This window comes from Phasianus colchicus, chromosome 1, assembly GCF_987193195.1.
Source record: "Phasianus colchicus chromosome 1, bPhaCol1.hap1.1, whole genome shotgun sequence".
In the NCBI taxonomy this organism is placed as follows: domain Eukaryota; kingdom Metazoa; phylum Chordata; class Aves; order Galliformes; family Phasianidae; genus Phasianus; species Phasianus colchicus.
Genome location: NC_143436.1, coordinates 24,805,120 through 24,817,573, shown reverse-complemented (window position 1 = coordinate 24,817,573; position 12,454 = coordinate 24,805,120). Strand labels below are relative to the sequence as shown.

The 12,454-nt window shown below is 34.7% G+C and overlaps 1 long non-coding RNA gene across 1 annotated transcript; it reads right to left on the bottom strand.

Annotated features, from left to right (window-relative positions):
• Positions 1-3,841: 3,841 nt before the first annotated feature.
• On the bottom strand, positions 3,842-7,989 carry LOC149919457 (uncharacterized). Its single transcript, XR_016463586.1, has 3 exons — positions 7,900-7,989; positions 4,042-4,129; positions 3,842-3,903 (listed from the first exon to the last, which is right to left on the bottom strand). It is a non-coding gene; the product is annotated as an uncharacterized LOC149919457 (long non-coding RNA).
• Positions 7,990-12,454: the final 4,465 nt, after the last annotated feature.

The following is a 12,454-nucleotide window of genomic DNA, read 5'->3' as shown; positions in this document are numbered from 1 at the left end:
GAATAAACATACAATTTTTTCTGACTACTGAAAAGGGTAAAAAAATTTCTGAATTTTACACCTATATTGTACTGGATGTAGCATAACCATGCCCAGATTAACTCAGTTACATCTGTTTTAAACCAGAGATGTGTATTTCCACATCAAAGCGTATGAAAAGAGGAAATGCATAATATTTGCAGGGAATTATTGTTGATTAATATGTCAATTTCATAATATAATTTTTTTCCTTTGATAGTTTATGATTTATTTTATAAAGAAAGAGGTAAGTAACTTTGATAGAAACAGTAACAATTGAGAAGATTTTTGTTTGTATTTTGATAAGGACTAGGCTTTAGCTCTAGATGATGCATGGGTCTTTATTCACAGAACTGAATTCCAGTAATTATTTGGTCACTAGTCAGCAATGGAGCAATAAAATGAATTTGCTTTTCAAGTAATGGGACAGAATAGATGATCAGATTCTGTAGCGATCTATTATGTATCTTTGATTTCTGAGAAAGAAGTTTAAAGAAATTGGATAGGATTAAACAAAGTGTGATAATAAGAACTTAATAAATCTGTCCTTCAAAACTAAATTAAAAGTTTTCTAGCAAAATGCCAGCCATTTGTTTTAAGTGGAAACGAGAAATTATTTCTCATGGGGCCATTTTGACAGCTGAAGATTGTATATTTCTTTATTCATATCAAAGTAAAAAAAAAAAAAAAGCTCAGACTGGTGCAGGTATGCCATTTGCCATTTGGTGTGCTGTGGCAGACTGTGATCTTCAAGTTTTGACTGTCATTGCTTGTCATGGGATGGGTACTGAAGCAATGCATTCCAGCTTTTTCAGAGCACTCTGAGAGCATTTTCCATCAACAGTGTTAGTTTATCATATTTGGTATAATCTTGAAACTTAAAGCTTCTTGAAGGATCTGCTACCAGATCCTTCAGTGAAGGTGATCCTTCCTATCAGTGAAGGTTTTGCTTCACACACTATGCAGGGGGAAAAGGTAGTTAACTACAGAGTATGGGAGACATCTCTGCATTCATTCACTCCCTTATTCTCCTTTTTCCATTCGAGATCATTCTTCTTTCCTAAGAATATTTATTTGGAAAGCCCATTTTGTTTATAAGGTGATTTTTTAAAATTCAATTCTTTTCTTATTTATTTATTTATTTATTTATTTATTTTTCTATAAAGAAATTTACTATTTACTTCTCAGAGGACACTGTTTTTAGTTCCTGCCCTGTCTTTCATCACTATAATTGCACTTGATAGCGTATAGCAAATCTAGTAGCTGCCTTTCTTTCTGTTTTCCTAATATGAGATAAGTTATCTAGGTTACCTATGGCTGGTAGCCAGGCAAGGCTATATTAACAGGAGAATGGAGCAGCAAATGCACCGAGAAAACACCTCTACTACAGTAACACATTTGATGAGATGTCTCCTGAAAGAAGAAAAAATACTGTAAAAAATAGCACCAGTTAGAAGCTCCAAATTGATTTAAAATCAAAATTACGTTGATTTATAGCTTGAGTAAACATAAGGCTTGAGTTTCAAATATTGAACTTTTTATTTGTAAATTAAACATCTAAAATACAAAAGCCCTTCACAGGAAATATAAAAATATGGTTGTCAGAGTAGGAAAATCAGTATGTCAGGAAGTTGAGAAATGAAGATTGTGTGGCAATGTAAACTTGACAGGTGTTGTCATAACTTGTTAACACTATATGCACTCAGACAGCAGATACAAGAGGAAAGGTTATCAACAAGGCACTCAATAGAAGAAATATCCTGGACACATTTTGAATCACACTGGCCTCTTTAGTTGCAAAAGGCCTTTAACTTCTGTATGATCAGAAATTACTTAAATGTCTGTCAGATAATCCATTAAAAGAAGCTTTGTATTGAAACACAAAGCAGTCATTTAATTCTGCAAGTGAAAGCAAATGCGAAGAAAAAAGAATTATATTTCATCTACAGGTTTTCACCTTTAAATCTATGTAGGTCACTCCAAAAGTAATGCCTCCCATTTGTTTCCAGGGAAACTACAACAGATATGAAGAGCAAATAACACTACTTGATAGAGAAAAATCTGAACTACAAAACTTTTTCAACACAGTCACCACCAGATAATGGGCATTTTCACCAACAGTGAACAAGAACCTGCATGCCGTGCTCATAACACTCTATACTAGCAGATGTCATTGTTGCTGCTGCTGAAATGCACCGCCCACTGCCTCCCTGTGCTGACATCCACTGTTCAGTCTCTGTAAATGTTCAGCAGTCATCGATGAATGCCAGTGGGTGCCATTTTTTTGTGCATGGAGCAATTCAGTGACACACCTTTGCTTCATATGCACTTCCATGTCAGATGCCGTTTTGTCAGACTGCCTTTCTGCTGCCATCTGTCACACGGCAACAACATACAACAGAACATTGGTGGGAAGGTTCGGCCTCTGTTGCCATACCACCAACGTCTGCCTCTGATATTGTGGATCTACCACATAACAGAGAAGGCATTACTTTTGGAGCACACATCATTTTTCCCACATAACCTCAGGAAAAAAAGTATCTTATTTTTTAAGATTACTTTGTAATTCTGTAAAGAGGAGCTGCGTTGCCAACTTCTCAGAGTTTTATCAAAATTATCTGTCTGGGTAAATTATTCTGTTGCGTATATTCCTAATGAAAAATAGCTCACTGAAGTGAGAAAAGAAACTGGAAAGTAGAATTAGTATGTTTACAGCAATAAATGTTCTCACATCTCCTGAGAAAATGGTGGTGTCAGTTTTGTGTAGGAGTGATAGTTTTGGTGGGGATGTCTACATCCCCCAGTAGTTAGCTTTACCTTGGATGTGGAATGAAAGCTTTAGAGAACAAAGTGTGGATGATTTTATGAGATTCGGTGCATAGATGAGATCTTCACTATAAAAATATTATTTAAAACAGACAGTTTCCAAATTCTTCACAGTTCAAAGGCAATTTTTGAGCATTTTATACTCTACCTATCATATGAGAAAGATACATATCCATATTTAATGTAGAATTGATGACTATATAAGGCTATGAATGGCATGGTATGGTTTAGTATGGTATATAGCAGTGAATATTAAAGTTGAGTGCTGCATGGGAGAAATAAATGTGCAATTCAGAATGGTGCAGTCTGTTTACATTCATATTTCCTCTAAAAATGATCCCTACTTGTTAAGAAGCCCTCCCAGCCCAAAAATTGCTTTAGTGTTTTGAAGCGCAATATTAAAAGAACCATTACAAAGCTGAAAACAAGTTCAATATTAAAGAAAAGATGAGAAAAAAAGTATAAATTAAGTATAAAAACAGCTGGAGGTAGAGAAAGTAAATTGAAAAATAAAACAGGCATCTTTTCTACATTTTTTTTTCAGTTCTAAAATGGTAAGAAAATAAACACAAGTAACGGCCTGTGCAGCATTACTTACTGTACCTTACTTGTGGTCCTTGACACTATTTTTACCACTTTGGACATGTTTGTATACCCACCTTGTAGCAGAGAACACTTGTGTACCACAGTATGTCTTTCAGCAAGTTTCATCACATATGCCATCACAATAAGATGGGTAATGTTGCTAATTCGAGCATAGTGCCTGCAAATGCTTATCGTCTTTTATTCTAATTACTTTGATGCCACAGACAGACAAACCTTGGATTGATGTTCCATAAAGAAATATCAGAAAAGGTTTAAATTGAGGAAATGTTTTATTTATTTATTCTTTCCCTCTCTGATGATGTTAAATGAGAACTGCTTTGTAGTAATTTCATAAAGGAGGCATCAAAATGTTTCATTTTGTTTACAATTTCTGTCAGTAGTCATGAAATTATTTTTTCTTGGTTTTACTTAACAGTAGTTGGGAGTCAGGCCCAAGCCAGTCTCTTCAGCTTCCTGTGCAATTGGTGGAGAAAGATAAGCACTGTCAGATGACAGTTTATGTTATCAAAACTGTTGCTGAAAATAGTTGCACTCATTCTGCTAGTATGTTTATTTCTCTGTACTGCCAGATAACTGCCTTGAATAAGATACCTTACTCTTCCAGGACAAGTTGAGTGAGGTTCATCGTGAATGCAAGTCACTTAGGCTGTATTCAGACTGTGTGAGAGAGATGCAGCTGCTGTGAAAACAAAGCGTTTATGAAGAGATTTGAGAATGTAGATTTAATTCTACAGTGGACTTCCACATCTAGACTCCCTGTAAGAGAGAAGTGAAGCCTAATTAAAGTCCTTCTTATAGGCAATTTGCAACTATTATTCGGAATGGGCAATTGGGTTTAGCTGACTTAATATCAAGTTATCTGAATTTCTGATCATTTTCTTGAACAAAGATACAATAAAAATTCATACTGGGGAGTCAGAAAACTGCTCTTACCCTGGTTAGAGAAAGATGCTAGTATTTCACAGTATGATGATTTAACATTTGTTCAGGAACTTCTTCATCAATGTACAATACAGAATACAAAATGAAAAAAGGCATCCAGAAGAAAACAAATAAAGAGGCTTGGTAAAACTGTTTTACAATAAATTATTATCAAGATCTTAATCTTGGCATATGAGTCAGTGTGACACAGGTCTGGTCATTTTAATTCTGTGTAATTATAAGGCAATACTGAAACAAAATGCAAATACTCAAAATTTCATATATATTTAGTCTTCCCTATTCTACACATTAAAAAATATGTAATTCACAGAAATGTTTCAGAAAAGTTATTAGTATTCCATGAAATGCTTTATGTCTGCTAATATTTCTGTGTATTTCGGAAGGAAAGTATCATGATTATTCTTTTTTTTTTTTTTTTTTTTTTTTCCACACTGATATCTTCATTCAGTAATATATTGTCATCATTGCACTGTTATCAGGAACCATAGAAAATCACTTAGAATGGGAGTTTGAAGAGTTAACCAAATCTAGTTTTTCTATAGAAAACTATATTTAAGAATAATAACCCTGTAATATTAGTTGACTTTCAAAAAATTTTTCACTTGTGTTCAAGCCTTATTCTGCTGAACATGTACAGCTCTGCATCTCCAAAAATATGCTTGCTGTACCCAGAATTTTGCTTTTCAAACTCATACACTTCATATACTTCTAAATGATTCATTTGATCCTGTGTTGCCTGTGCAGGTGATGGACTTGCCATTTGATTCAGCATGTTAGGCCTTTTTTTCAAGTCATTCCATATGTGCTCCCTGACTTGCTCCATTTCATAATTTCTCCTCTATCCTCTTCACCCAACTGTGCTTTCTCACAGACTTTTGCATCTTTCCTCCATCATTTCTGCTGCTGAGAAATCTGTTGGGCTCTGGCTTGGGCTGTACTCTTGCGTCTGTTATGATACTTGTGAGCAATTCAAATTTTCATATGAAAGAAAACAATCTCTGTGAAGCTTCTAGGCTATGAGCACTAACAGAGCAGTGCAAGTAATATCACTTATTTCTCAAGAAGAAAATAGAATATGGCAATTGTATGTGAAAATTCAACTAAAAAACATATTTTTGAAAACAAAGTGTATCTTAAAATGAATAGACATCAAAATATATATGTGAGGTATTTTTATTCCTATGTTCTTTCTCATTCCTTTGAAACAATTGTGATGATTTATTTCAGTTATTGTGCTGGATTTTTCAGAAGAGCTTGACCTTGTAAGTTGTGTATAGCAGCAAATTTCTGGCCTTGTGTGGAGACACATTAACATTAGCAAGTGTCTGGCAGAAATCTACCCACTTGATTTAGTGCAGAAGGGTTCTGCATCACAAAATCTTCAAGCCAAGATGTGTACTTTTTACTTTCTTTAATAAAGAATCATGTATATAAATTGTGCTGAATAAATAGCAATGTCAATATCTGCTGAAAATTTTCATGAACATATCTTACTTTCCCCTTTTAAAAAATGTCACATCTGGCACAATGTTACAGGAAGTAAAGGTTTGATTGAATTTGCTAATCTGAACAGATTATGCTTGAGGGAATACACTGTCTTCTTATATTGCTCTCTTCTTTGTCTAGTATTGTCTCTATATATTATACAAGCATTCTATTTCTTTCCTTCTTATCTTATTAATATCACACTGATTGCTAAAATAATTCCCAAATGTTCCTCCATTATATCATATTTACATCCATTCTTGACAGATTTCTTAGGGGTTTCAGAACTGGCAATATAATGAAAATGATATGACTCATAAGACAAGAAACTGGAATGGGAGATAAAGGCAAAATTAAAAACAAAACAAAAATTAAACAAATGAAGAAAGGAGGCAAGAGTTTCAGTTAGAGACATTAAAAGATATATAAAAGTATAGAATACATCCAAAAGAGAAGAAATAGTGTGGACAAACTAAAGGTTTCAGGGAATAATTCCTCGTGGTTCATCTATACACAGAATTGGAAGGTAAATAAATTTTCATCAAGCAGAGATGAATAGATGTTCATTGATGGCAGGTATTTGTACTGCTCCATTCACAAAAGGTATGGTAGACAAGGTGACTGTGCTGGCACAAGCCAAGCAGAAAAGCCAAAGGGCTTGTGAACAGGTAGAATTAATTTATGCACTTTGTGGAGCAATGAAAAATCAGCACAGTTTTTCAGAAAGGTATTTCACCAACTTTTTCTCATACAGAAAGTTTTAAAATATCCTAAAATTCAAAACAAAACATATGAAGAGGATGGATTCTGTGAAGAGAACACAACACAACTTCTTATCCAGAATAATCATATACTTATTTTTTCTTTCAGCCGTCAAAAAATACTTTCTGTCTTGGGAGCTGCTCTGGTTTACAGAAACTTTCTTAAAATCATCTGTGATTAATGCTGGAACTAAAAATGTCTCTTATATTCCAATTCCTATGGTAAGTATCTTGAAAGAATTCTGCCAGCAGCCCCAATGGAGTTCCAGTAGCCTCCAGTCTCAAACAAAAATAGAACTTGGCAGAAAATGTCAAATCAGACGATTTTCCCGCATAGCTGCCTGCTTCCTGGGAAAGTATGCAAATATGCAATGAGTTTGTCCAACTAGAGCAAGTTGGAGTTGTTAGCAGTAAAAATTACATATAGCACAAAAAAAAAAAAAAAAAAAAAAAAAAAAAAAAAAGTCAACAACTCTGTAAAACCTTTTATGTGGCAGAACCCTTGTGGCAGGACTGTTCACATAAGGACAAACTGGACATTCAATATTTTAATGTTAAGACTGCTACATGAGGATTGTAGCAAAAACTAACTCTAGAAAACTTGAAGATGTAGTAAAAACATAGATAAAATTTGAAATTGAGAAAAATCCTTTAAAAAGAAAGACATAAACAAAGAGAATAAAATTGTAATTATACAGTCTCTGGAAAGTCATTATGCAGAAAAAAAAAGAAAAAAGAATCTATTGTTTTCTCATGAAGATGAATTCAGAAAAAGAAGTCATGATTTGAAGGAAGATTGCCTTTCAAGAGAACATGATTTCTAACAGTGTGGTAGCATACAAGCGGAAGAACAAGTTAATCCAATCATCCATTACAGAATCATAGAATCATTACGGTTGGAAAAGACCATAGAGGTATGGTCTAATCCAACTGTCAACCCATCACCGCCATGCCCAATAAACCATGTCCCTAAGTACAACATCTATATGTTCCTTGAACACCTCCAGGGTCTCTACCACCTCCCTGGGCAACCTGTTCCAATGCTTTACTACCCTTTCTGAGAAGAAATTTTCCTGATATCCAACTTGATCCTTCCCTGGGATGGCTTGAGGCCACTAACTCTTGTCCTATCACTAGTTACCTGGGAGAAGAAACCAACAGTTGTGGCAGTTTTCCTGTCACACTATTATTTCTAGCTCCTCCTGTTTGTTGCCCGCGTTGTGAGCATTCATTGTGAGCATTCAGCAACCAATTGTCTTACCTTGTAAATAGTGAGGAGTCCTTTGATCTGTCCTAGCAGGCAGGACGGGATCTCCCCTAGAGTAGGGATACCTCTGGAGGTTCTGCTTCCTGCAGATATCCTTTGCATTTATGCCTTAATGTCTTGCTAATACATCATAGAGTCATAGAATGTCATAGATTGAAAAGAATCACAATGATCATCTAGTTTCAATCCCCTGCTACGTGCAGGATCGCCAACCACTAGACCAGGCTGCCCAGAGCCTGAGCATGTACATATGATAATATATATACATACCATTGGTAAGTGATTAATAGTTTGTTTAAGCTTTGTTAAGGCTGTACTGTAGATTGATCGTACATGTAGAATCCCTTAGACATAAATCGTTGACCAAGTCTTGGAATGAGGAGTGGATTCAACTTCACCTAGGCTCTTTACACAGGTTCAAGGACTTTGGAAAACAAGAGGCCCACTCTGAGCCTCGTGACTCAATTGGACAGTCTCTTGGATTAGTGTGTTTAGCCCTACCCTCTATGCTGTAAATAATCAAAGGTACCTTGTCATATCAAGTCTTGCTAAATCTCATTTTTATTCAACTGTGCTTTGTTAAATCACTATATCAAGAAATATATATGCTTCTCTCTTATGAGTTTGCATTTGTGATATCTGTGCATTTAGGCAAAGTTCACTAATTCTGAGGGAGAAGATAATCAAGAATCTATGTCTATGACAGTTATACTGCAAGATTCTGGATTTTGATCACTTTAGGGAAAAAAATAAATAGCAAAACTTAGCTCACCTCAGATCCTTTAATGGAAGATATTTGATTTTTTTTTTTTTTGTCAAATAAATATATCACACATGCTTACGATCTAAGTATTGGTATGTTCCAGCAGAGAAGAAAACTTCACCAGAAATGTGTGAATATACTGACTCATTTTTTTTAAATATACTGAAAGACATCACATGCACTGGTGTCAGAAGGAAACTGGTGAATACAGTTATCCCAAAAGTACTGATATCATTTTTCTTTGTAAGTTTTGATTTGTAAATTGAATATAAATTTCAATGCACTTTGCTGATTGCAGCTGCCTACTTTGAAATATTTGTCAAATTTTAATGGAGTGTAAGCCAGATCTAGCAAATCAATATATTGATTTGATTTTCCTAACTCTGCTTTTAGGCGGAATGTAGACTATATTAACTAGAGTAAAAGTTCATGAGGGCATAGAGGATTTTAAAATATAACGGCAAGAATATATTTCCAGACCCTTTCCCAGCCAAGCAGGAAACTTTTCAAGTTAAAAACTTGTTTACAAATGTCAGAGTAGTGATTTAGAATCAGTGATAGGAGATACACTGCTGCCATTTAGGACCTGAAAAATGAGATAGCGGAGGATCTTGCACAACAGATTTACTTGCTACTCTGGCCTACCTGATAGCAGTATCTGTCCGTAGGGTATAATTCCATGGCTATGAGTTTAAAAGGACTGCAGTAAAAATAGGTTGGCAACTATCTGAGACTGCGTGAGGGGGGTCATATTTGAGGCAAGAATCTATAACAAATCAAAGGCATTAATCCTTTTGTCTGACTGTGCAATATGTGAGTAGAAGGAAAAAAATATATATCTGAAATGTATGAGTCAATGTATTAAGACTTGACTTTTTTGAACACAGGCCTTCCAGGTAGAAAATATTTTTCTTCATGGAAAGCTAATCATTGGAGAATAGTTTAGTTAAGGACTCAGTCAGTCAATAAGTGAAGACAGCTAGAACCCTAATTTTATCATTATCAAAATAAATGATCTTAACTTCTGTCAGCAGTAATTCTTGTATTTCAAGGGAGATCCGCTGGGGAAAGCAACAGTGCAAGTCATGCTGGAGGTCAATTAGGTGTGGCCTGTCAGTTCGTTGAGGGCTTGCATTTCAGTGTCTGAAAGAGTGTATAAAGGTAGCTGACAAATTTGCTTGGTGAAGGGTGTCTGTAACTAGCTCAGTTTTTCAAAGGAAGATACTAAGCATGGATATGAGAAACCCAAGAATCTATTAGGCAGCTGATGTCTGAAATGAGCTTTTGGAGGGAAAGTGCTGTCCAAGCACCCTAGCTACAATATGGTTTACAGGATTAGATTCCTAGATTTCTATTTACTTACTTACTTACTTACTTATTTATTTATTTATTCATTCATTTATTTATTTATTTATTGGAAGAAGAATTTTATTTTAATTATATTATCAATATTATATTGCTCCTAGGGAGAGATCCAAGAGGAATTATATTTTCTGTGCAATTAATTATATTCATTTATGCACTTCCGCCTTTCATGTGCTTGCACCTTCTTCTAGTTAATTATTATCTGTAAGAGTGGTATTTATTCCCTTCTTTCAGAACATGGATACAAATGACAAATCAGAACAGACGTAACAGAAATTCCAGAGATACATGGGAGCTCTAAAACAATGTCTTCCACTTAGTATTACCTTGCAGTAACAAGATTTTACGCACTACTAATTTTACAATATGGTCCTCCAGCCTTATTTGGTTAGGTTTTATGTCTAATTTTCTGATACACTGTGTTAAAAGCACTACCAAATTCAGGTTACACTTGACTGAAATAGTATCTTTTGTTAACTGTGATAATGTAATATTATTAAAGGTCATTCAAATTTACGTTGGATTTTTGTACTTTAAAAGTTTGCTCTCACAATTAATTACAGCTTTATTGTGAACCTTTGAATGCTCATAATTTTCTTGCTTAGTATTTGTTTCAACATTTTATTAGAGACTGAATTTGTCCTCTCCTGTTTCTGCCTGATGTTCTCTCTCTCATAGTGATTGTTCAATGTTATTTGCCCAGTAATATATTCTGCCTACTGAATAGAATCTTCAGGGTGGCCTTGCGCAGCTTCACAGTATTCAGCAAGAAATGTAGACAAAAACTCCACCATATGAAGTCCTGTAATGGTTTGAGTTGGGTGGGACTTGTAGATCATCTGGTTCCAGCCAACAACCATGATAGTGTCTCAAATGGTTATATGGAGAAACAACCTGATTTCAGACCAGGTCAGCAGCTTCTGAATATGCTATATATATGTATGCACTCTACTGCTCTCTCAGAGTAATAGCCTAAGAATAAGCCTTACACAGTGTGACAAAGATTGACAGTCTCTTCCAGAGACTCAGTTTTGCTGTCAGTGCACAAAAAAAATGCAGCTTAATATCATCTTCTTTAAAAGAATATGATATATAAACCACAGTCTGTTTTAGACATGTAAAAATTAAATTCTTACATTAACCTTGGTTTACTGGGGAATGCTCTGAATTCAAAAGTAATCAGAGTCTTATTTTATTGGTTGTATTTACCTCAACATTTATCTTCCAGCTCTATTCCTGAATCTAGAACACTCACTATTTGTATTTTGGAACTATTTAAAGCATGATGGAGACAAAAAAAAAAAAAAAAAAAAAAAAAAAAAAGAACTGTTCTGCCTAGTCTTTTGCTTAGATAGTCAACATCTCTGAAAGTTAACCCAGGTTTCTAAAAGATAAGTAGTATGTGATTGCATCATGTCCTTCAAAGACCTTCAGAAACTGTGAAATGTAGGGAAGTTACCAGTTTCAATTTTGTTTTAATGAGATCTGCAGTCTTGAGAAGCTGTGGAGATAAGGAGAGAAATAACTGCAAAATAGATGAGAAAAGTAACAGAACTCTGGGATAGAAGACTTTTCATATGAAAGTCTTGGAGAATATGCCATGGGAAATGATAAGGAACAATCAAAGGGAAAGATCTTGTCTTTGTATTGCACTTTTCTATTTTTGTAAATCAGTGAAAGATATAATAGTCCTGCATTGGAATCACCATCTGGCTCTGACGTCAGATTATGGAAACACAGTATAATGATGTCCAGCAAGACGTGAATTGAAAATATGCTGTTGTTGCTGAATCATTCTTCAAAGTGAAAGTCAGATGAGAGACAGAGGGGAAGCTCTGCAATATTTTCTTATCTGGGATCATCATGACAAGGAGCTTTCACAAGATTCTTCTCTAGTTTGTGTTGAAACCGATGCTCTAAAGCTTATGTGTTTGTTGAGGAATACTGCGGTACTTTATTTTGTTTTCCCAGCTGTTTAAAATAAAAATGAAACAGAGCAGCATTTTTCAATTTTGGATTTTTTTTCTCTGCCTTTAAAATTGCAATACAGTTTAAGTTGCAATACTATTCTGAAATTGACATTAATTGTGACTGTCTCCAAGATCTGCGTCTGAGGAAACATCAGGACATCAGAAGTTCTGAACCTCTCATCTGAGAGAACTAAAATTCTACAGCAAGCTCTGGAGAAAAATCTTATGCTAATAATTTTATTTTTATCCCAGACAGACTTTTTTTTCTAAGGCTGAAGAAGACTGTTTTCTTGGAAGTCTGATATCCCTCTTTAGGGCACTATTTTACAGAATTTAAAAATAATGAAAAAAATATTTCATGTAAAATAAATTCGTCATCTAATGAGGATATCTGTCTAGCACTTGAAGGTAGATGGTTATAGTCCTTGCAAGAAATTTTTTCTTCTTATAC